General features: G+C 42.5%; 1 protein-coding gene across 9 annotated transcripts in view; it reads left to right on the top strand.

Annotated features, from left to right (window-relative positions):
• The window catches only part of LOC5668075 (insulin receptor substrate 1), a 216,589-nt gene that overhangs the window by 2,090 nt on the left and 189,314 nt on the right, over positions 1 to 25,185 (top strand). For all 9 annotated transcript variants that reach the window (XM_061659766.1, XM_061659765.1, XM_061659760.1 and 6 more), the window contains exon 2: positions 11,343 to 12,088. The gene's annotated coding sequence lies outside the window, so the exon portion shown is untranslated. The remainder of the gene's footprint in view (positions 1 to 11,342; positions 12,089 to 25,185) is intronic.

Below are 25,185 nucleotides of genomic sequence, written 5' to 3'. Positions count from 1 at the left end.
TGTGTTGAGCGGCGCCCAGAGCAGCAGCAGCCTTGCCACGACCTCAACCATCGCTCTCTCTCGCTCGCACTCACTCCCATCATTCTCTCAAAAGCATGATTGTGCTGCTTTCGCTCAAAACCCTTCAAAACACCATCAACGAACGAACCGAAACATAACAGCAGCAGCATCATCATCGTAGTAGCAGGTGCAGCGTCCTCCCCACGTCTCCTCTCTCTCTCCCCCTCCCCCCGCTCCTTCCCTAACAGGTTGGTAAGCGTTCGTTGCTGCCTCCTCTTCTTCGCGCCCTCTTTTTCGAAGGTGGCGCAAGGTGGTGTCGGCGCTGCGGCGCGTTGCTATGGCTGCTTTGTGGGGCAGCCTTGCGAGAGCGGGGGGTTTTCCCTGTTGTGTGTACCATATTTTTCTGTGACGACACACACAATTGCACAATGTGTGTGTTTCCTGTTGTTTTACCTTCGTGCGTGTTTTTGTTTTATCATGTGCAGCCAACAAATGTGCGCCCGCACACGCACACAGAGACACTGCTGGTGTTCCTCTTTTCTAAATCCCTTCATTATCACGAAATGGAGAAAAGTTGTGAAATTCGTGCACTGTCTAGGTGTGCGTGAGTTTGGGTTTTGTTTTCTTTTTCTTTTTTCATCGTTGCGTGCGTGCGTGCGTGCGTGTACAAGAGCAAAAGTGTAATACAGTTCTAAAAGAGTGTTTAATCGTTTTTATTCCAATATTTTATCTTTTTTTCAATATTTTCCTCTCACAATCTGCTCTACATGTGTGTGAGTGTGTAGCACCAAGCTGTGTGTACAGTTTTGTTTGGGCTCGCGCTGCGTGTTTCGCTTTTATTACGTCGGAATGTTGGAAAGTCTCTCCGCCAGAAAGTACCGTTGGCTGGTGTGCTTGGCGGGGTGCGCAGGCGCTCGTATGAATGAAATACTGCTGCTGCTGCATTCACAGGGCGCGCCTATCTGTCGCTGTATGTGTGTGAGAGCGTTTGATTGTATATGAGCGCGCGCGACACAGTGTGTCCGTGTGGTTGTGTGGCGCGAGTGCAATGTTTTGTTTTGATTCCGCGTTGTGCCCGTTCGCGCGCTGCTGTACCTTTTCCCTACGGGTGTGTGTGTGTGTGCGCGCGCGCGTGTGTATGTTTTTGTTACGAAACAACTGGGCAAAAGCGAAACACAGCGTATGTATCCGAAGGGTGGAGGGTAAATCAAAGAGGGGGAGGGGGTGGGGGGTGCTGTGTGCAAAACAAAAACTTGACACGCTTTTTAAAAGAAGCCAGCCGTCGCTGCTACCCGCACTTCCTTGCGCGTTCCAAAGCTCGCGCGAATCGATAGCAACCGAACCGTTTTTTGTTGTTGTTTTCTTCTCTCTCTCTCTCTTCACCCTTCACCCGGCCCTTTCCTTGTGGCCGGGTGAAAGGGGTCGCCGTGAGGGACGGAAGGGCGATCTAGACAGGGAGGGGGGGTACAGGGACAGGGTTGTGGCGAATGTGTGTGAAGGGCGGTTGCGTCAGGCGAAGGCTTTCGGGCGTGTGTTGTTGGTGTTTGTTTTCGGTGTGCGGGGGAATGGAAAACGTCAACCATTTTCCAATAATTTCCACCTCGAAAAGGGTTGGGAGCTGGAGGGGCACCGAAGCTAGGAGATTATTTGATTTTTATAATTTTCATCTTAACAGCACCATTGTTAGTGCAACCAATTGATTTGGCTGTGCAGTTAGAAACAAAAGAAGGTGCGAATGTTTTGAAAATCATGGGCAAGGAACGGTACCGGTGGTAATTGATAACAGTGTCTCTCCATATCATCTATTAGATATTTCAAATTGCTGATGCATTAAAATGAATGAATGAATATTTTCTGTCATTGTATCAAGTTTATGCAGAATTTTCCAGTTTTTACTGGATTTTCTAAGTTTTTATTTTTTCATTGCTTTTTGAATGATTTATAACTATTTTTGGAATTTTTAATTTTATCTTGTCGTATAGTCGTATAGACAGTTTCACAAGCATTTCTGGATGTGTCACCCTCAGTATATGTAAACAGTCCAGAAATCGGGGGGAGCGATTTAATAAATTTTGAAATTAGCTCTATAATAAATCGTGATACTTCAATTAAATTTAAGAAAATTCGTGAAGAATCTCAAAATCGTCGGGAAACCCCTGTAATATATTATCAAAAATCCTGTGTAATCTTAGTTTCGTGACAAATTAATTCAATCGTCAACAAGTCTGTAATAATCAATACATTTTTGTGGTCAAAGTTCTGTTAAAAGTATAACTCTAGATACAAATTTATTTGCAATTTTGTGAAAACTATTTTTTGCAAACAACCATTTTTATAATTTTGTATTTTGATTTTTTGCACACAATGAGTTGCAAAATTTTGACAGCCCAGGTTACAGCTCGAGTGAAATTGCACGTGAAATTTGGTGTTTTTTTGTTGATATCTTTCATTGAATATTAAACAAAATGTGGCTTATGGCACATCAAAGGAAAGGAAATTTAATTATCCAACTATTTATACCATGAAATATTTTTAAATATTAAATTAAATGCATTTCCGTGTGATTCCCCGCTTTGATCACGGTGAAAACACAATGCTTAGCGGGGAATAGCAAGGAAATGCAACGTTTAGTTATGTATCGCTGAATAGGTTGTTCTTCACTGACATTTGTTATATTTTGATATTTAATTGTGACATATTGTTGTTTATATGTTTAAAGAGGATTTGAACCTCTCAGGGAATCTCTTTCATTTCACTTAAGTTGTTTAGATAACTTAAAACATTCCAACCACAGGAGCATCAGGCTGAACTGATCTGTCAAACTTGCTCAGTGATGAAATTTGGACAGTTGTTTATACCAACTGAACTGAAAATGGCAATAAAAAAGATATTGTTGATTATGTATCCACGTGATCGTTTTGCTGGCTAAAGTTTCGTGATTTATTTTACCAATTTAGAGTGCAGCGTAGCCAACCAACCACTACGAAAGTGGCTCAAGTGGCGCCACAAAACGGGCGCTGCAAAGGTAATCGAACGTCGCCCGGGTGTAAACAACCCGTCCCTAAAAGCAAAAGTCAATCATATTATCATACCGTCCAATAATTATTGAACGCATTTTAAACTCCAACCCTCGAGTGCATGCGGGTGGTAATGGTGGTGGCGCGTATTTTTTTTATCTTTTTGCTACATTCTAACTCGTGGAATGCATTTTTGTCCCGGCGCACGCACGTGTGTGTGTGTGTGGGCACACGCAACGCAACTGTGTCCGCCATCTCCTCCGTGGTGCTCTGTGCATTATTCAAAGCTACTTACCATTCGTTTGGTGCCAACGTGGTGGTGTTTGCAGGGGCCACAAACGAAAACAAATCGAAAGTGCTCGGCTGAAGGAGGAGAGCGTATGAGGAAGGAGGGGTGGGGGTGTTGTTGTTGTTTTGCTGTCATTCGATAAGTTTGCGTTCGACCTTCTTTCCATTGTGTGCGCCGGATGGGGGGGGGGGTGGGGGAGGCCTTCGGCGGTGACAAGGGGTGGCATGGCGAACGAAAAAAAAACAAACCCCGCGATGGATAAATGTGCAACCTCACCGTAAACAATCGTTTAGTGGACTTGTGTTCCCTTCTGTCGCCCTCCTTCATCGCTCCTTCCCACCCAGCACTGTCCTTTTCTGTCACTCTGGTCGCTCGCACTCGGTGTGTGTGTGTGCGTTGCTTTCGATCGTGGCAAGATGGTGTAATACTTAGCACGTTTTGCATCGTTCTTTACTTTGGGTGCATTCTGTTTTTTTGTTGCGTTGTTATGGCTTTTCTACTGAATGGGGGGGGGGGGGGGCACAGAGGGTGGTGAGGGCCGGGGGTTCTGCTTCGAATTTTAAACACGTTTTAAAACGGTTGCTTATCATCAACACGTTGGTTGTTCCTCTCCTTGCGTCCTCGCCACCTTCCGATTGCACTTGCATGCTGGCCGGTTTGCAGAGGGATAAAATGAAGCGAAAAAGAAAAAACACACATACACATAGTGACTGCAGATAGTTACAACCAGTACAGTTGGAATTGTTATGCGTTTGGGGTGTAGTGTAAAAAAAAGGGTACCTTTTCATCCACCGTGCGTATAGATCATTTGATAGGCGAGGAACAGTGAGCGGTGCAAGCGGGTGAATGTATTGAACCCAATGAAATGCAGTCGAACCCGTTTAAATGGGGTGATATTTACCATTGAGACTGGTTGGTTGTTGATTATGAATGTTTGTGTATCACGTAGATGAGTGATTTTTTATGAGTTTGTTGTAAGTTTTAGCTTTATTGGAATGTGGTCATATGCTGTGTACGTTTTAAATGTTTTGAAATATTCTTCTTCTTCTTCTTCTTCTTCTTCTTCTTCTTCTTCTTCTTATTTTTCTTCTTCTTCTTCTGTCTTTCGCTTCTTCTTATTTTTCTTCTTTTTATACTTCTTCTTCTTATTTTTATCATTATTATTATTTTTATTATTATTATCATTATTATTATTTTTCTTCGTATTTTTCTTGTATGTCTTTTTTTCTTTTCCTTTCCTTTTCTTTCCTCTTCTACTCCTTTTATTTTTTCTTATTCTTCTTTTATTATTAATATTATTATTAATATTTTAATTACTATTGCTATTATAATTGTTTCTATTTAGTATTATTATAATTATTTTTTATCATTTTTATTAGTATTTTTGTTATTTTCACAACTTTTTCCTTCGTTCAATACCTTACGTAAAAAAATAACGTACGAAATAATGAAAGCAATACTTAACCCATTAAATTAAAAAATGGCACTAAAACCTTCCAGAAAAGATAAATGATTCAGAAATGTGCAAAAAGCAACGTTGGCGTTGACGTTGTGTGTGGAAGCTTTCAGCAGAAATTGAAACGTATTATTTGGTTCTTTTTCTTTTCCCATTAATTATATATACATTTTTTTTATATTACATTTGTTTCATTTTGTTCAATACAACAGTACTGTAACTATCAGCTTTTGATTGCTTGTCGATAAAATCGGACACAAAACGAGAAAGAGATGCTGTGGTTATCAGCAAACTAATAATAAAGCTTAATTGTAAAGTTAAAACTATTGTTTAAAAGTGTCTGTTGCCATCTATTTTTGAAAATAGACGTTCAAAACCCCCAGACGAAACCCAATTCTACCTCTGCCAGCTAGACGGAGGTACGCGCGATACGCTTTGCTTGCGGTTGGCGAAACCTCCGGAACCGTAACCGTAATTGTGGCGGCGGTTCAATTAATTAAAATCCCTTGAGTGCATCATTAGATCCGCATCCTAGCGCAGTAACAACGTCTGAGGCGCACACTGACTACCCTTCGAGCGATTTTATTCTCTCTTTTCTTTATCGTACCCCCTTTGCCTTTGTGGGCCAACGAATACAAACACACACACATGCACGTCCGATGCAGGTTCCGTCTGGATCGCGATGTGGCAGCAGAGGAAGAGGGAAGAGCGGTAACGACGTGCAGCCAAGTTGGACGTTGTTTTTAATTTTACCTTACCCCTCGTTCCCGCATTGACCCCTCACTGTGCACCTGTAATGCCATTTTTCCACCCCTTTTCTCGCTGGCATCAATTAAATGTACAACTTGGGTTGAGACAGTTGTGTGAGTGTGTTTTAGGGGGCTCCCTGATACTGCAAACGTAATCATCGTCTGAGTAGTAGTTGTAGTAGTAGTAGTAGTAGTAGTTCACTGCAAGAGAGTGCCTTCGTGAAAGAGGGATGCACTGCACATGTACTTCTACCAACACTTGCGCGCTTTCGCGTGCACTTTGAGAATGAAATCCCTGGGCCTGCGGCATTGCAGCTGTGTGTGTGTGTGGGTCTGTTAATGCAACACATTTACATTTCTTTTTCGCTTCTTTGAGTCTTCTTTCCTTTCCTTGAACCCGTTACTACGCATTATTACTACGGCCTTTCTGTGTCTTCATGGCGTGGATGCTCTCTCTCTCTCCTTCGTCGCTCAGCATGTCGGATGCACTTCTGCACTTTAGAAGGCAAACCAAAAAGAGAGAGAGAGAGAGAGCGAGAGAGTGACAGCAAGAGAAAGAGAGCACGAACGGTGTGCAATATTGTGCAAACGCGATGTGCATTGCAACGCGCTTGCGTTCGTAGTAGAAGTGTATTTTTACGACGTTGTTTACTCTCGGTTCTGTACCAGCCGCCGCCGCCGCCGTGTGTGTAGCGCCATCCGATGCCCTCCTTCCTGCCCGCGAGCGAGGGGGGGTATTACCTCGACCTGCCCGACGGTGGTGACCGCTGCGATGGTGCTGGAGGTGGAGGGAGGGATTTTGTTTTGTTTTTGCGACGGCTGTGTGCACATCGTGTGCGCCCAGCAGTGTGCACTTTCCTTCACCCCTCTTTCGGCGGCTCATTTTGTGCCTGCCTCTCTCGTCCTCGCCCTGTTCTTCGTTCTGCTCCCTCGGGCAGGAACTAGTGTGTGCGCCTCCGCTGTGCGCCCGCGCTTCCCTCTTCCCAGGAGCTGGGCGGCGGCAACGATTGCCTTGAAGTTTGTTGCATATTTATTCCATCAATATGATGCACTCTCTCTCTCTTGGCTCACCCCCTGCCCCGTGCGTGCGCGACCGTGTGCATTTTGCTTCATTTTGTGGTGCATTTATTTGAAGAACACGATGGGGTAGGGTGGGTAGAAATAACAAGCAAAAAAAAAAAAAAAAACACAGTAACGACTTTTCTGCGACGTCTAAATGGTACCGGGAGTCCGGTAGGGGGGGAGAGTACAGCGCAGTGAGGCTAGAGCGAGTGTAATCAGCCCTAGCGTTAGACTCAACATTTTCTTCGTTGGGTTTGGTCTTTCATCCGGTTCGCTGTTTTACTGCTGCTGCTGCTGGAGGAGTGCGGGAATGTCGGGACGGGATGGTGGGAGGGAGGTTGGCCCGACGGGACGGGAAGTTGTTTACTAATGTACCTTTACCTACGCTCGCGCACCCTTCCCATTGCTGCGTTCTCGCGGTAGTTTGTTTTGGTTTGCTGTTTTTCGCTCGCGCTACGGCGAACGTCGAGCGTCTGAAGGCTGTGTACGGACGCGGCGCGGTGCATTGCGTTGCAGCAGTCTGGGAATGGTGATATGGGTTTAGAAATAGAACGGTGTTAAATGTCACTAAAATAGTGCTGCATTCAGCGGAGAGAGCTGTGAAGCGCCCGCTTTTACAAGCATTTATAAAGTGGGTTTATAGCAAAATAAGGTGCACTTGAGCAAGAAGTATAGGACTTTATGGCAAATGATGCAACTAAATTATGTCTTTTTTTAACTTATAAAGATATGGTGGTATGAATGCTGTCTTAAATACTATTTGATACTCGTTATGGACAATTTTGGAAAGGTTATGCTTACTATAAATCAACCAATAAGTATTATTTATCACAAAACGTCACATGAAATCGAAATTATGGCACTAGTGCTGGGAGCTCGGAATCGGAACTACTTGGAATCTTCGGAATCAATTCCGATTCCGAATCCAGAATTGGAATTGGAATCGTCCCCGGAATCGAATTCGGCTCCGGAAGCGGAATCGACTTCGGAATCGGAATAGGCTCCGGAGTCGCCATAATAATGGACCGTTTTGAAGTACATTTGTATCCATTGCGGCTTATTAAATAGGGATCAAATCATCCAGTACATTTGGAAAAAAAACCAGTGGAATTCTGATTCCGGACTTACTATCTAGAATCGATTCCACAAAAAATCGGAACTAGTCAGAAACCACTTTGACCAAAACAACATATTTCCGATCACTATATGATACAAGATTTAACTTCGTCATTTGCTCTCTGACATTTAATAAACTACTACATGTTAGACTGAATATTAGTTTTTTTGTTGCACAATATTCTAATAGATTCTACGTCATGTATTAAATATTGTATGTTTCTTTTTAAATGTGGCTTGTTATGAATTGCATCTTTCTGACACAAATGTGTAAAAAATACTTTTTAATCGATTTTTTGTTGCATTTTCTATTATATTTTTATTACTCTTGATGTTGGACAAGTCCCAACATGTTTGTTTTTGTTAGTATCCCATAATTGTCTTGCTTTAAAGCAGTAAAGTTATGGTAATTAAATTTGTTGATCGATGTTAGATGATTATTTTTGTTTTTGTTGCTCCATACTTTCATACTGAAACTCTTCATACTGTTCTATAAAAAAAAAAACTATTGATTCGTTCGAATCTCAATCTTCTATAAAAAAGGAGAAAATAGGATTTTATAGCAACTGCTCGAAAAAAACATACTATGATACAATTCTAAGTGTATTGCACCCGAAAAGAGCAGTTGCGAGCCATTATTTTTTACCATTTTCTGGATTTTTTACCATTTTTTTATTTAATTTCAAAATTCTGGATGTGTTAATTTATTTTCAATGTTTTACGGATTTCAAATGGATTTATTTTATTGCTTAAAGGAGAAGTTTTGCATGGTTGAGTTTTTTTAGATGAATTGAAATGATAGTACATTGAACTGAAACTAACCGACTAATTCGGCCCTAATGACTGTTGTTTTTGTTTCATTTATATCCCCTATTGCCTTTCTACTCTTAAGCAATACGGCCTTTTTGGACCGTTACTCCTGAATAAAAATAAAATCCCCTGTTGCCTAGGGGACTGTGTTAACGTAGAAAATCGGATGATGAATATTTCGTTTTTTCTTTTGTATTTGTACTTGAATGCACTCTCACATTGATTTTTTTGTCTCTCCGAATAACAAACTCTTGAACTCATAGGAAAGGAAGATAATTTACGCTCATCTCTTAGTCAAAATCTTTCGTGTTATGTTTAATGTTTGTTCTCAACCTACCTCCCTCCACTTGATTGAACGTAAGTTTCAGGATACAGTCAACATTTTGCTCCCTCGCTTCGGGACACACAAGCCAAATGTTTGCAAACACCGTTCGAGTTCCTTCACACCGGGCGGCAGCTGTTCCCAAAAACCTTTCTTTGTTGCGTTTCCACTTGCGTTTGTCCCAGCGCAAGTCCTGTCTCTGCTTCTCCTTCACCGATCGGGGGGATCATCTGTTTTCTTTTGCGCGATCAAAGACTCATAAATATTGTCTGTCTGGGTGTGTGTGTGTGTGTTTTCTGTGTGTGACAGGACCAATTGCTTCCAACTTAACGCTGGTTAAGAAGGTTGTCGATTCCAACGACAAGAGCCGCCGTGCGTGTGTGCTCGACCTCGTAAAAAGAGATCCCACTTCGTCGGCACCTGCCACGCTCGGCAGCGAAGCGTACGAGAACCGCCGCCCCAGAAGGTGAAGATGAGGCGTGTGTGTGTGTGTGCATCTTTTGGGGGTGAATTTGCGCTGATGCGAAATGCAGCCGCAGCTGGTAAGACAATGGTAACGAGGAGGGCAAGCTAAGCTGGCTGGGTTTCTTTCGCTTGCTTTTTTGCGGTTTGCTGCTTCCTCCTCCTGTGTGTGTCTGGCCTCTGTCTCCGGCCGGTAATGGGAACCATTTGGCGTTCTTGTGGGGTCGCCGTGGTTGGTTCTGGTTTGAGGAGGTTGTGTTTGATTTGGCTCGGCTCTTTGTTTCGTGCCAGTGCTCTGGCACAGGGGATGGCACATTAGCCGTCTAATTAATGAAGGGTAGCGCTACAAGCTACGAAATGAATCAAGAACATTCCCTTGTCTCTTTGCCTTGTTTTAAGAATTTTGTATATCTTCTGAAGAATTGTATTGTTGCAAAAAATATATTGTTTATACTTTGATTAGCGTTAATTGCGATCAAATCCATAAAAAATTAATACAGCTATTTAAAAATAACAAAACATAAAAAAGGTACTCGAGTTGATGGTACTTTTATTGAAATGACTGTACATTAACCTCTACCACAGTATGTTTAAACATTGAATATCGATCTTAATGGCAGGTAGGGGTAGGTACATTTAGCATGTCTGCTCCCTCTTCTTCGTTCAAGACCACACACACACACGAAACATACGGTCAGGATATAAAAAAGCAAAAAAAAAACAAAAAACAAATGGAGGGAGTCTACACATAAACGAAGCGCAAAAACAACACAATCCGCCAAAGGGGATTCACTGCATTGGCGGGAAGTCATCGACGTCTCCGTCTGCAGACAGATGCGGCAGGGGGAGGAGGGGTAGCGGAACCCCGGGAAGGTTAGCGGGAGAAGGCCATCTCCCCTGGGGGGGTGATGGTGACGAGTGAAATGAGTAAAACGCAAAAACATTTAACGATTGGTTTGCCCACAGCGTGTGGGGTAGCAGGAAAGGAGAGGATAGTAAGAGAGAGACAGAATATTCAAAATGCATGTTTAAGGGTGGGAAATGTTTTGCCGAGAGGGGGTGGTAGTTTTGGTGGTGCGCTGAGTCGCGACAGCGAGCGAGACAGAGAGAGAGACAGAAACGAACGAACTGCATTTCTCGTTCACGATGCGCGCACCTCAACGTCGGTACGCGTTGTCGTAGGTTGTGGCAAAAACTGTACCACCACCGGGTGTTTTTTTTTTGCTGTGTTTTTCCCCCCACTCTCGCTTTGTTGCATTCGGTTTGTGACGTTTGTAGTGTAAAATTGTGTGTAGTGTGTCGTTTCATTCTTTCTCGTTGTGTTGCACTTGAACCTCCCTCGAGGGGGGTGCTTTACAGTTGCATACTGCAGCTGTGTGGCAGCTGGAGTGTGTGCATTGATGTTTTACGGTTTGTTTGGTTCTTCGGGTTGTTTTGTTTCGGTTTGATGTATAGTGTGGCTTTTTCCATTCTTTCTTTCATTTAGTGGTTGCTGTTTTGTTCTATTGTATGTTTGATGTTTCTTTTTGATCTTTATTACATTTATTTTCTTATTGCATTTTATGTTTACGGTTTATTTATCTTTTTTTCTCTTGACTTTCTCTTCACTTTTCATTTTTTATGTTTTCTTTGTATAATGTCTTTTTTAACACTTCTTTTTGTATCCATAATGAATCATTAATAAATAATCTTGAAACTCCTTCCAAAGGTGCTTTACAGTTGCATTTTTTGCAGTTTTCTGGCAGCTGGAGTATATATGTGTTTTTGTTTGTTTTAAAGTTTGTTTGGTTCTTTGGGTTGTTTTATTCCGTTTTCATGTATATTGTGGCTTTTTATTTTTTACTTTTTTGTTTTTCTTTGCGTTGTTCTTTCTTATATTCGAAGTTTTTTTTTTTATTATTTTGTTTTTTATTACCTATATTTTCTAATTCTATCTAATGTTTCCAGTTTATTTATTCTTTTTTATGTGTTTTTTAATTCTTTCTATACTGTATTTTGTATTTTTCATTTATACACACTTTTTGTATCAATAACGAATCATTTTCTTGTATTCTTGCAGATTTTGCTATTATAAACAATTCAAGTGCTACCAAAACTGTTGAAACGTAATCAAAACTAAATAAAAACTACAATTGTGTGCTTGAGAGCAAAAACAAAAAAATACAAAACTAAAACAAAAGCAAATAATGCAAAAAACACAACAAATCAAACACCGTTAAGCCACCCTCGTGTCAATCTTCATCGTGTGTGTGTCATTCACGGCCCGTGGCAGTGAAAACGATTGTTTAATGTTTTTAAGTGTAAATTAGTGAAATTTATTGTCCTAAAAGTAGTGAAAGAAGAAAATTAGCATAAAAAAATAAAAGTGTTCGAAGTGTGTGTTCAGCTGCATGTGTTGATGGTGTGAGTAAGAAAAGTAGTTAAATTTGTGGTGTAGAGGAAAAAAAAGTTGTGTTCAAGCTAGCAGCCAGCCCGCTCGTGGCGAGGTGTTTGTGGTGAATGGTTTTTGTGTGGGCTAAAGCTTTAAAGGAATTCGCCCCAGAATTGCTTTCGATTGTGTGTGTAAAGTTTGTTTGTCCGTGTGTGTGTGGCGTTTTTGTGTGCAGGGTGTGAAGGATGCGTTAACTCGCAAGGTGGCGTGAAAGTTATTAAAGAGGTTGCAAAAGTGATAATAAATTGTGTACGTTTTGTGACATAAAATACTATTTTGCTGCATACAGTAAGCGCACAATAAACCAATACAAGCAAAACTTGCTCGGCGAGAACTTCGTCCTTTGAAGACTTTTATCATCTGGTAACTAAAAGGTAAGATATGTAATGCTTATGTAATAGATTAGTTTGTAAAAAAGCATAAAGCACATGATATTATCGGATGAAAAGAAAGAAAAAAATAGTAATAATAACATAGGTACATCCTTTAATGTCATAAAAAAGGTCAGACGAAACGGAATGGAGTCGCCTGGTGTTTGCTGTAATGCCCCACCGCACTGAAAGGTTCACCGTTTTCTTTTTGTGTTTGCCAACCTTATGTCTCCAAAGCATCTACAGAAAAGTTTAATGAACTCGATGTAATATGGACGCGTGGGCAACACAATCACACACACACAGCTTGCCCGAGGAAAGCATTACATTCGCAACTAATATCCTTTGTGTTTCTTTGGGGAACTGTTTGATGGTGATACTGTGTGTGGGTTTATTTTTGCACAAGTGTTATCTTTTTGTTCTTGTTCGGCGACATAGTTATAGTTGGAGAAGTGTGTTGTTTAAAAATAGAAAACCTCCGATCGATCGGAGAAGAGCTACACAATCCTTACCGTTTGGGTGCTGTTGCTTTTACTTTGGTTATCATTTGTTTGACTGGATTTTTTTCGTGGTAAATATTGTGCTGTCATAACCAATAAAATACTTTTTTTCATTCTCATTTTTTTAATTAAAAAGGAAAATTATGCTCATATTAGAAATGTTATTAATATGAGCAGGAATAAACTAAAAAAATGCAAAATAATACTTTTAGGGTAAATGTACCAATGGTGGTGCAATTTGTGGTGGTACAGATGTATTTTAATGGATTTAAAGTGTCAGGAAGGACAATTTCTGAATATTTTAACACATAACAGTTGGGATATGTTTCATCTTCGCAATCACAACCATTTTTGCCATGAAACACATCAAATTTACGAAAAAATTCATATTTTTGTGACTGCTTCGTTGTACCTATAATGGTGGTATGGTTCCTATAGTCGTCGTATTGTGTTCCTATAGTGGTAGTAAACAAAGATGCCTCCAAAACAGTGTATAATATCAATATAACTTAGTTTTGAAGCTGTTTTCGTGTGAATCGCAAGGATTACTGCGATAATAATGATTTCTTTCGTAATTTGATCGTAAAAAATGTATGAATTCGGTTGACGAAAATATTGACTAAGGTACTGAATATCACCTGTCGTCAACCCATACCCAGAAGATTTTGCTTGATTTGAAGTCGATTATTCACTCAGCCAAATAAGCGAATTTTGGCCTTTGTTCGGTAAATTACTTACAGAAAACTCATTTTTGTTGCTTATTTTAATGAAAACAGTACGACATTTCAAAAATGTCGTCAATAAAAATCTAAAATTACCTATTTTTATTGATTTTAGATCTAGGACCACTATAGGAACATGCCTGTTTGGTGTACCTATAATGGCACTATCGTAAAAAAACACTGAAAAATACGTATATATGGTCAAAAGCCAATGAATTTGAATAAAACAATATCATTTGATAACAATTATGTTAAAAAAAACGAATAATTGCGTTGTTATGTGGTCATTTAGAACGTTAACAAAAATATGAGTATCGTTATGAAATCCTAAGGATTTTGGAAACATGTTGATACCTTTCACAAAATAGTGGATTTTCGGTCACTAAGAAACAGAATGGCCCCATTTCATTTTTAAATCCTTTGTAAAAGGCTAGAGAACATTTCACACTATCGTAGATAACTTAACTACTGTTAATTTATCGTATGAGACGCATTTTAGGGCAATACCACCACTATTGGTACTAGCACCACGTTTACCTTAACTAACAATTAAATTGTTATGGTTCTATAGGTTTTTTTTTTGTTACTCTTTTGATTATTTATCGAGCACTCATGCAGTCATTTGTTTCTCTTGTTATAATATTTAATATTTTATTTTCATAATTTATTTAAATCGATTGCTTAATCAATTGTAAATGATTTTCTGATTTCTTGTATATTATGATTTTCTGTACACGAAAAAAGTGTGTGTTACTCATTCGGATGGCAATTTTGAGCATATGAAGGGTCTAATAATATTTTTATTATTGTTTTTTTTCTCTTCAATATTATTTATGATTTTTTCGTTTGAGTTACTCACTTTACTGTATTCTTACAATTTATTGTTTTTATGTTTGTTTTATAATTTATGTTTGATTGTTAGTATACATTACTACACAAAAACATTAGACAAGTACAGTTTAAACTTTTTTAAAAATAACGACATTCAATACTAATCGTTTGTTACTGATTTTAGTATGCAGTTTGTGCATTTTAATTATTCTGTTTTGACACATTTTACTCCTTCAAAACGGTAATTTGCTCCCCTTATGGAAGGGGGGAATCATCTTGCACTTATTGCTGCTGTCACAAGTGGAAGAAGCCCACTCAGCCAATGCTCTTGACCCAGATATGTGTCAGCTCTATTTTTCAAAACCTCAATTGCCTTCCTTTCTGGCACCCGTTTGCCCATTTGGAATGCATGATGTATTCCCATCTACTACCCACTTCGCTGGCTAGAAATAATGCAAAAATTACACACATTTGTTTAAAAGAAAGGAAACCACCGGGGCTTTCCCCTCCCCCCCCCCCCCCAGATTTCCTACCATCGACTCTACCCACAGGCTGCAATCGGTAAATACAAATAGTAGGTACAAGTGCATTATCCCGCGGCACACACACCAGTAGTGGCCAGTATATTGTCGCAGCGCGTTGCACGAGCACGGCTTCAACACTTGGCGCTCGATAAACAAACAACATCCGGTCGGGTCAACTGGCGGCCGCCAAAGGGAGAAGCGGCACACGCGGCTGGACAGCAGACCGGTAGGCTTGTTGTGGCGTTTGTGTAGAAAAGCAGAGTGAGAGAGAGAGAGAGAGAGTGAGAAAGCGAGCGAACTGAAATGATGATGCAAGTGCATCCTGCTGCACCGAGCACGAGCGCGCGCGAAAATGCACGCGACGCTCGTTTCTAAAATGCGGACTACGGAGAAGGGGGTTGAAAAATAAACCCCCAACCTCTCCCACCATCAAAGCCTACAATCAAAACAAACAACATGCATCCTTCCGCCCGCTTCGTCTCGTGCCCTCTCTCTCTCTCTCTTCACACTTTGCCCATTTGATTACAATGACGCGCACAGAACTTGGTTACACATTTGAACGGTGCGTCATTCCAGGACACACACACACACACACACACACACAAACAACCACACATGTACGGTAAATGTGTAGCAATAATCATTGAGTTGTTGATGTTTCACGTTGCAAGGGTTGATGGGGTGGGGGAGGACGGGAGGATGTACAGTCGCCCCCGAATGAAGCGCGTTTTGAGAGACCCATGCAGCAAGAGAGAGAGAGAGTTCATCTTCGGCGCGAGAGAAGGTTCGCTGTCTGTGGCTGTTCTCTATTAGCTTCTCTCTCTCTTTCTCTACAACCCTCCGCAATGATCAATCCTCCATCTCACCCCGATGATGGTTATGTCCACCCTTTAATGGCATGTAATGGCACGAACCCGTCAACTACGCCATTAAGCACTGGGCGACGGCTCTGCAGATCAGTTTTTAGCTCAGTTTGGTAGGCTCAAATATCTCTTATTTACACACGCTTGGCAAGGCTCTCACGATTCCCAACCCTTACATTGCCCACGTACATCGCTCTCACTCTCTCCCTCTCTCACACACTCGGTGGCAGCGAGAATCGATCGACAACTTCCGGCCGGGCACTACTGGGGGGGCTGGGTGGTGGACGCCGCGGCCTCGGTTTCGAAACCCGCCCAAGTTATGAATGAAATCTCTCGCCCTGCCGCGTGCGTTGCGTAATGTTGTGCGAGCGTTTTGGTAGGTGTCTGTTTGCGTCCCAAGCACACCGGTGTGTGTGTGTGTGTGTGTGTGTGTGTCTATTGATGTCCGTGGAATCACCGAAAGTTCCAGCTTCGGGCAGCTCGTTTTACAGCGTCCGTTTTTGTTTTATTTGAAATCCAAAATCGCAAAAACAACAACGCCCCAAACTCGCCGCCCTTTGCTGTGCCATTTGCCTACACACTCCACCACCCTCTGCAATGGTTTCAGAGTGCGGGGAATGTCGTTGGGTGGCTCAATTTGATGTGTTTTTGTTTATCATGTTTGCTCAACAACAGAAATCATAATCCGCCCGACGCGCGGGCGGCGGCACTTCGCTTTGCGTCAACCTTTCCACATTGACGTGTGTGCGTATTGGTTGGAATACCATTTTTATGTTTTACTCGTTCGATCGCAATGTTTAAACTGTACTGCTTTTGAAGCGCGCCGCAGAACCAGCCAGCAACCTTCTCGCGTTGCGTTCTTGTCGCGATCTGTTCGGGAGATTCGACTTTGACCGGGTGCGCTCGCGCTCGTTCACGTGGCCGGTTCGCGCGGATCGTGCGGTGAGGTGAAGGGGTTCAACAAATTGCGCATTAGAAACATTGGTAACCCTCCTCCTCCCTCCCCCCTCTTCCCCTCTCTTCGTCGTTCACCCCACTTGTTGGTGTTGAGTTGGTTCGTTCGTCAACCCCAACCCCGCATGGCTGGAAAGCATTCGTTTTGGCGGATTCGTATTACGGTCGGTGGATTTGGTCGTCGTCGTCCCCACGCTTGCTTACACTCTTTTCTCAACTCGATTCTCCTTAACCTTGTTCCGTTTTTTCCCTTGTTTTGTATCGTTTTTTGTTCTGTTTTGCCGTTTTCTACTTTCCTAACCTTGTGCTCTTCTGTGATTGTGTTGTGTTGATTGCGCGCGTATATGCGTTCGTTTGCGTTTGTGGTTTTGTTTTGGGATTCCTCCAGTCTCCAGCACACAAAAACACCGAAGTTTGTTTATTTTCAGACGAAGCGCGCGAGGGGAATTAGATTCGATCCTGTGTGGTTTTAAAAATGGTAGATTAAATATTTCATTTCGAAAGGTCAGTACACAGGTGTGCGCACAAGAGTAGCTTTCCGGAGCATGGGGAGTAGTGTATACAGCTGTGGGAATAAATTTAGGGCATAGGAGGGTGGCATAGTTGGAATACTGTACTGAGCGGTAGTGTTCTATCTTTTGGGGGGAGGAATGTAGGGTAAAGCATACGGTATAGATAGGTTGGGTAGAGAAAACAGCAGCAGGAGAACCAGCAGCAGGAGAACCAGCAGCAGGAGCAGTACCAAGCTGTGACGAAAGCTCCCTTACTTATCTAGCAAGATTAATGATTTCCGTTGTTGAAGAATGGCGTTCTTGTTATTGATTTATCAAGAACGGTCAGGTGGTACTGCTGGTTGAGTTCAAGTGTATGTAGCTAAATAGGTGAAAGTATGCTTAATAATTTTTTTCTTTTCGCCCTACGGCGATTTTGATGGAAAGGAAAAAGGAAACGGAAAATTCGAGCACCTGCTCGAAATTTTGTTCTGTAAGTCAGGCCTAAAATTTTATGAAAGATGGTTATGAATCGGTTAAAATAATGTTTAGAAAAAGAAATCACGTTCCATAAGCTACTTCAAAACATAAAATGATGAACCTAAGTCTTATCAAATGCATAATCAATTGAATTCGCTTTGGCTTTGGCATGATTTGTTAACATAATTGTTTAATGAGTTTGACGATTGACGTCGTTTTATATTTGAAGACATTAGCTCACAGGGTTAAGTAAATAATAAGAAAGGACGTTTTTAAACATTGGGGAATTTTGGGTTTCGAGCTAGTTTTTAAAGGAGTGTGACATTTGGTCGTTGAAATTATATCAGCAAGCCATAAAAAAATCTGAACCTGAACTATTTAGCCAGGTATTATTTTCAAAATTTTTTCACTGGCAGAAACTAAACGATGAGCTATCCCAGTTTTACCAGTTTTCAATCTCAAAGGTGCCATAATAAAATTATTTTATGATTAGTAAAAAAAAAGTAATAATAATGTAAAGCAAAATAAAATATCAAAATGGGAACAAACCATTTTGGACAGGTATGTAGATTTGAAAAACGTCATTATCAAACTATCATATAAATATGAAAATACATAATGAAAGCCTACCAAAGAAATTAAATACGAAAAATCAATTATGGCATGTATGAATGTTTATAACCAATCTATAAAATTGAACAATAGTCAAACAAATCTGTCAGAATGGACTAAGGTGAAACATTTTTGTTAATCGAAGACTCATAATACAACCCTGATTGGAATGTTTTGATAGAAGATGTCTGAAAATTTCAGTTTTTCAGCTTCAAACATGGAAGTACTCAATGTTATAGTACGTAGAAAAAAAAACATTTCAAGCAGTTGTTGTTGTTGCTGTTGCTATAACATGTCATAACAATCAACATGATAATAAGACGTTTTTGAGTTCATCAAAGTTTAACGAAAAGCTCACAGCACTATAGTATCGATATTTTCAACACTGCTATAAGTAGCACATACTTACCAAACCATTGCCTTATCGGCTGCTTTATTGCATAATAGGCTTAATAGACCCGTACTACCACCATACTCCAAATCTTCGAAACCCGAACTGCAGCATAGTTCCCTGGAATTCCAAATTGAAATCGACAGCGGTATGTGCTGTTGGTGGCAAAACACTAAAACGTTATCTCACACTCCTTGGAGCTAAAAATAGAACCGAATACCGATTGTGTGTGTGTGTGTGTGTCCTCCACACAAAACCATCTCACCTCGGTCCATGTTTCATTCATCAAGCCGTGTAGAGCGAGATCTCCAACCGCCCCGCTTCACCCAAAACCGATAAATATCGATTCGTCCCAAATTATGTCACCGTACTCGCTCGCATAGGGGGGAGGGTGGCCGACTTGAGCAAACGACAACGTCGTGTGTGTGTGATCGTCGCTCAACCTGCCTCCCTCTCCCTTTTTTTGGGTAAATAGCAGCAGGAGGGGTTTTCCCAGGTTTTTTTTAATGCTTCCTCCTCTCCCTGTCCGCGCATAACACCAAGCATAATGGCTGTGTTGTGTAGTACGCGCCGGACCGATGCCGGTATGGTATGGTCAGTTATTAAGCCATTGAGCCATTGGCGTTGTTTGCTCTTCTCAGAGGATGTTTGAGCGCCAACTGCAAGAGGTGTGTTGGGAAAGAGATTGATCGTACCGAATACATTAGTGGTGACAGGTGTGTGACAGTGAGACACCAGGCAGTGTGTGTACGCTTATGTGTTGTACCCTATGGAGTCACCGTAGAGGCAGTTTTCCCTAAACCCTCTATTTGGAGCAAGAAAAGCAGCCTGGTCGACCAGGAAGGATGTGCAGCAGGTTTTGATGATTGCGTTTTAAAATCCAGGTCATGAGAGAGCTTCCCAAATGCTTCGATTGGAGGGGCGTTGAGAGGGCCCCATCCCTCGAATGTGCTGCGTCCGGTTTCGAGTGCGTCCGTGGAGAGGGGTAGGTGGTGGTGCTATTGGTGTGTGATATCGTTATGTATGCCATCCCCTATCACGCGGGAGGAGTTGTGTATGACGCGTCGGTGTGGTCGGGTGAGATGCGTACGTCATATGCGCAAAAACTACTGGGAACCGATGGGTAGTTTTGCCATTCAAAAGGGACGTCACAGCTTCCACAGCACCGTCCACCAATGTGCTTCCGGGAGGGTTTTGTGCGTTCGTGGAAGTGGTAATATGGTCGTCGGTTGTTTTTCAACTCATTTCTGCGAATCTGCACTGTTGTTTGTCGCACTATTAATTACGTAGTGCAAACAGTGCCCAAGTACGTCCGCTTGGCGAGCGATAGTGCCGTTCCCGGGAAAGATCCCTAACGGTCGATAACGGGCGCGCGGATTCGATTGGGCATTTGTTTTGCAGCGGGACGTTTCTGCGAATGTGATTGCGGGCCTTTATTTGCCGACCAATTAAGATTGTTGTGCCAAATGGTTTATATTTTTTTATGGCAACATATTGAGCGTGAAAAGCACACCTCCTGAGTGTGTTGCTGTAAACCCAGGTCAGGTGTATTAAACTTTTTGTACGTTAGCGTAACCGTAAGGCCACTCAATGGTGCATCGAAATCGAAAAGTATTCCAAACAATACTCCGTGCAATTTCGAAGGGACATTTTATCGCACACACTCTCTCTTCCATTCTCTCTCTCTGATAAGCAAAAGCAAAAACGCATACAACCTACCAACCCAGCCCAGCATCACCGCCGCACGCGTTGAAATGTGACGCATGCGCTCGTTCATTTTCCGCCCATAATTCGTGGGCCTCCCCCGGAGCAGCAGGAGAAGAAGGGCACAGGACACGAATCTGACGGTGCCACCGGTGGTGAGCAGAAGCTCTGATCATTTCGGGTGGGGCCTGTGTGTACCATTTTATGCTACAGCGCATTGTGTGCGCTATGCATACATTTAGGAGGACACTTATGCTTTGTGCGTGTGTGTGTAAGTGAGTGTGGCGTCTCCATCATTATCATTCACCTGCGCGACGCGCCGGTAGTGGAAATAAATTGTTTGAAATTAATGAAGTTTTGCTATCCAGTTGGGCAGACAAAATGAAATATAGCTATAGTGTTTGATTTGGAATAGTTTTTTGCTGTTCTTTTTAATGCTGATTGTTGATAGATTGTTAGTTTTTTTGCATTTTGCATATTTATGGCATATTTTAAAAAATTATGAGTTACATTTTGGAATCGAATTCAAACTAACTCAGAAATAAGTATTTTTGGACTAATATCCGAGCAAAATTCGAGTTCTTTACTAGCAATAGTCGACTATTTTCTTAAGTACAATTCGAGCAGTTTTATAGCAAGTTCCAATATTGTTATCCCAAGTGACTCCTTTATCCGTGACCTGCTCAAATGGTGCTCAAAAAACCATTAATTGTAGATTTGAGAGTGATTAATCGTGTTTAAAGCGTTAATACTTTGTTAGTGCGTAAATTGGACTTTCGTTTAAAGTAACGTTTTTTTCCTGTCAAAATAAGAAGAAAGCAACAAAAAAGCCAAATCAGAGTTCGTTTTAAATGGCTTGTGCAAAAAATTCCTTCAAATGCTGCAGTTTAAGGCTCCACTTGAAGGGAAATAGCTCAAAAGCTCAATTTTCGAGCTCGAAAATGGCAATCGGATTGTTAGAGTTCTAGCTACAGTTAAAGCAGCATGCTGTGTACTATAATTGTACTATAATATTATTATAACGTTTTCAAATAATATTTCAAATCGAAAAAGTATTTACAATGACGTGCAAAACTGCAACTGACGCAACATAATGTTGAGTACATAACGCTCCGTCCGTACGCTTAGTGTACGAGTAGTTTTAATTCGCATGCATTGCGTACGCGTAAAATTATGAAAACTGGCACAACCCCCCCCTGTGGCTGCCGCTTCCATTCTCCCCCTACTTTCACGGAAAGGCTGCAGAATGCTGCATAAAACTCCACTTGGGAGAAGAAGCACCATTTTATGTGCAGTTTCATTTGGCTTCTTTTTCCTTTGTGATGCACACCCACAACATACAAAAAAAAAAGAAAGCATAAAAACATACCAAAACGCAAGGTAAGCACATAAGCTGACTTATGTGCGTCCGGTACTGCCAAGCGGTTGTAGCGTTGATTCACGAAAATCTTCCATCGCGAACGTAGCATCAACCGAGGACGACGGCACACATAAGCCAAGTTGTAGTTTCGTAGTGGGCGAGCGGGAGGCTGCTTTTCCTCCGTGCTCCACCCCACCCTAAACTCGAACGGATTCGCTCTAGCATCCAGCCAAGCGATGGATGGGTTTTGCAATGCCAGTGGGGCTAGAGGAATTTAGAAGGAAAATGCATCGCGCGTATATACATACACAAATACAGCGAAACGCAAATCATTTGTGGAATCTGACCAGCCCCGACCAGCCTCAATGTTGTCGTAGCCATTTTTCACGCCCAGCAGCAGCAGCAGGGTGGTGGCAATGAAGAAGGTGGATTTCGTTGCAGTTGCACACACAACGATGCAGCACGGTTGCATCAAAACGGCTTATGTACGGAGACGGTTTCCATTTGCTTGCGCTTGTATTGGTGAGTTAATATAGAGGGACAGGAGTACACTAGAGGGAGTAGTAGCGGAAGGAAGGAGTCGTCTGTTGCGATTGCCCCAGGCACACTTGCAGGCAGGACCATCGAAGCGAATCCTCTGCTGTGTTTGTGTACATCGAGACGGAACGCTGCAGCGTTTAAATGTGCAATCCAGTACGTCCCATAATTGCGTCTCCCTTACTCACACCGACACACACACACACACACTGGGAAAACTAGGGCATAGTAGACGGAGAGCTATCGCACGCGACAGACAGACAAAAGAAAAACGAACTCAAGTAGTGGAAGGATCGTGTGGTGGTTTTGTTGCACTGTTTTCCCGCAAGAGCTGCAGAAGTAGCAGGCAGAGCGAGACAGCACAGGAGTACCTGGAAAGGAATAGAGCGGTCAGCGGGGGCAGTAGGAGAGCGGGAAAAGCGAGAGTAGTAGTAGACAGATGAGTAAAAACACACACACACTCACACGGCACATAAACACTTAAGTGCGCCCGTACGCAATCACAACATGCAGCCCGCCCGACACAGCTGCAGGAGCCAAACGCGGCCAGGACGCGCGCGCTCCCGAGCAATAATGCTGAGCCAGCAGCAGCATCCAGTCGAGCTGTTTAGTGTGTGCGGGGTTTTGATCAACTGCTGAACGGTGTGGAAAGTGTGTTCGATACTATTGTGAGCAAAATTAGTATAAAACAAAGTGGTGTTCAAAAATTGCAGTGCGTTTGAGAGACTTTGTGCATTTTTTTTCTCTAAATAAACCTTTGTGAAGGTGAGCTTGCTATAATTCGAGCAGATGGTTTGGTGTCGAGCAGTATAAGAAAAGCACTGTAAAAAAGGTGGAAATAGTAATATATTTTATTTTAGTTTTGTTCTCATAAAAAACAACAAAGCAAAAGTGCAATTTACATACACATTAATGCAAACTTTATGCAAAATAGAGCCTTTTCTACTACCTGCCATAACTGCCATAATTTGTATCCCTTTTTCCCGGGACATTTTGATCATCGCCCCTTTCGGACCGTCTCCAGCTTTGTTCATTCAAAATGGTGCAGGAAAATTCTACGCCACAAAAACAGGGAAGGCGGGAAGTGCAGTCACACACACACACACACGCGCGCAAAACAACGAGGAAAGGATCGCGTACGCACAATTTACGCAATATTCCCTTCAGCCCGCCGTTTTCCATCTTTTGTGTGGGAATCCTTTCCTCCCCCCTCCCCCCCTCCGGGTGTTTGAAAAAAGGAGACGACGGTTGCTGCTGCGGCAGCTTGGGGTTTGGTAGTAAAAGCATGAGCGTGTTCGAATTTACGGCGCAATATCGCCATCTTCTTATCCTGCCTGGTCCTTCCAAGCATCTTCCTGCCCGACTCTTCTTCCTGCGCTGTGTTGTGACGGGCAGTTCTGGAAGGATCGTGTATCCTTTCCCCACGTCCTACCCTAGGTGTCGCGTCGTCCCCCGCATGCCGTATGTACAATGAAGAGAGCGAGAGAGAGCGAGAGCGTGTGTGATTCCTTCTTTCACAGGGAGTCACGCGCTGTACATAAGGACATGTACATCGCAGCCTCTGGCAGAATTGTAGGCGACGCGTTGATGAAGGTATCTGTGTGAGTGTGAGAGAGGGAGAGAGAGCCTTTGGGGAGTGTTTGAAGCCTAGCAGAATGTCTGAAACAGGAAGAGGACCTTACCAATAAGACGGGAGAGGCGCGCAAATTCGACTGTGTGCTCGCCGTGGGGCTGCTGGCTGGGAAATGCTTTGGGACGCCTGTGGGAGAGCGTGGTTATGGTTCGAATTTCGTCACTGACCTTGAGACGTTTGGGTGTGAGCATTAGGGCATTTCCGTCTCTCTCGCTTGTGTTTGTTTGCTTTTTTTTGCCCTCCCATATCCTTATTGGAGGTATATAAACAAGACGTTTTTTCTGAAGGAGCGAAAATGAGATTGTCCCAGTTTGTATGGATTAATTATCCCAGCGCTAGAATGTAAGTTATCAGTCGTTATATGATGTCCCAAAAGTTGTATTTCGTGTGTCAAAGATATTCCCGGAATGAGTCTGGAAACTATATTTCTTTGAACAAATAGCTAAAGTACTACCTCCAAGTACTAGAATTTGTTCCTGAAATTACGTTTAATGTACAAAGATTTGTTGCTGGACATTGGAAAAGGACTTCAGAGATTCTTGTGAAGTCCTTCTTACAGCCAGAGACAAAGTTTGAGTGCAGGAAATTGGTGTGGTTTTGGTTGTGTATTACTCTGCTCTTACCCAAAAACGGATCTCGTAAAGAAGCTCCCTTCAACGATCCGCCCCTTGTCTTGTATTCTGGTCTCGTTCAATCCCTGGAACAATGAGCAACGCGAAGAAGGGGAATAAACCTCCCGGGGAGGTCCAGAGTGTGTGTGTGTGTATGTATGTGTGTGTGTTGGAGAGGAAAACAGGATTCTTTCTTCTGCGCATACCCTTTGCCGCGGACGGATGGAGAGGCGAAATATATATCTTTTCCAGCCAGGCCAGACCAGACAGACAGACGGGATAAATGTGTTGTTTGGGTTCCCGGGGTTGTTCCCTCCATATCCAAATGGGGGTTTGTCAGCAGCGCCGCTAGGGAAGAATTGGCAACGAAAAACGGGAGGGCTTTGCGCGCTTTATTAATGTCCTTTGTTGTCGCAGTTTCTCCTTCCGCATCCTGTTGCGGCGCGAGACCCGACCCGTGCGTGTGTGTGTCGATTAACCTTCTTCGACGCTGCTCCGGCTACCCGTTCCACCACCCTTTTCGCTCCTAAATGCCCCCTCGGGCGAAACCACTTGAGGCAAAGTTTAATTCCTTTTTAATCATTTTAGCGTGAAGGCAATATGGTTTATTTTCCGGTTTCTCCCGGGCGTTTTTTTTGTGTGCGCAGAGTTTTCCCTGCAGACACAGACAGGTTTGGCGAAATGCTCCCGTCGTCTGCGTTCCGCCGGGGCAATTTTTCTTCCGGGTTTTTCTTTGGTGATGGCAAAAATGGTACCATCATCTTTTTCTTCCTGGAAGGGTGTTTGGTTCGGAAGAATTGTTCGTCCCCACAATTGGATGACAATGGGGATATACAACCGGTTGGGCATTGTTTTGTGTACATGTGCGGCTGTGTTGCTTTATGGTT

This window comes from Anopheles gambiae, chromosome 3 (assembly GCF_943734735.2).
Source record: "Anopheles gambiae chromosome 3, idAnoGambNW_F1_1, whole genome shotgun sequence".
In the NCBI taxonomy this organism is placed as follows: Eukaryota; Metazoa; Arthropoda; class Insecta; order Diptera; family Culicidae; genus Anopheles; species Anopheles gambiae.
This window is presented reverse-complemented; position numbering and strand designations above follow the sequence as displayed.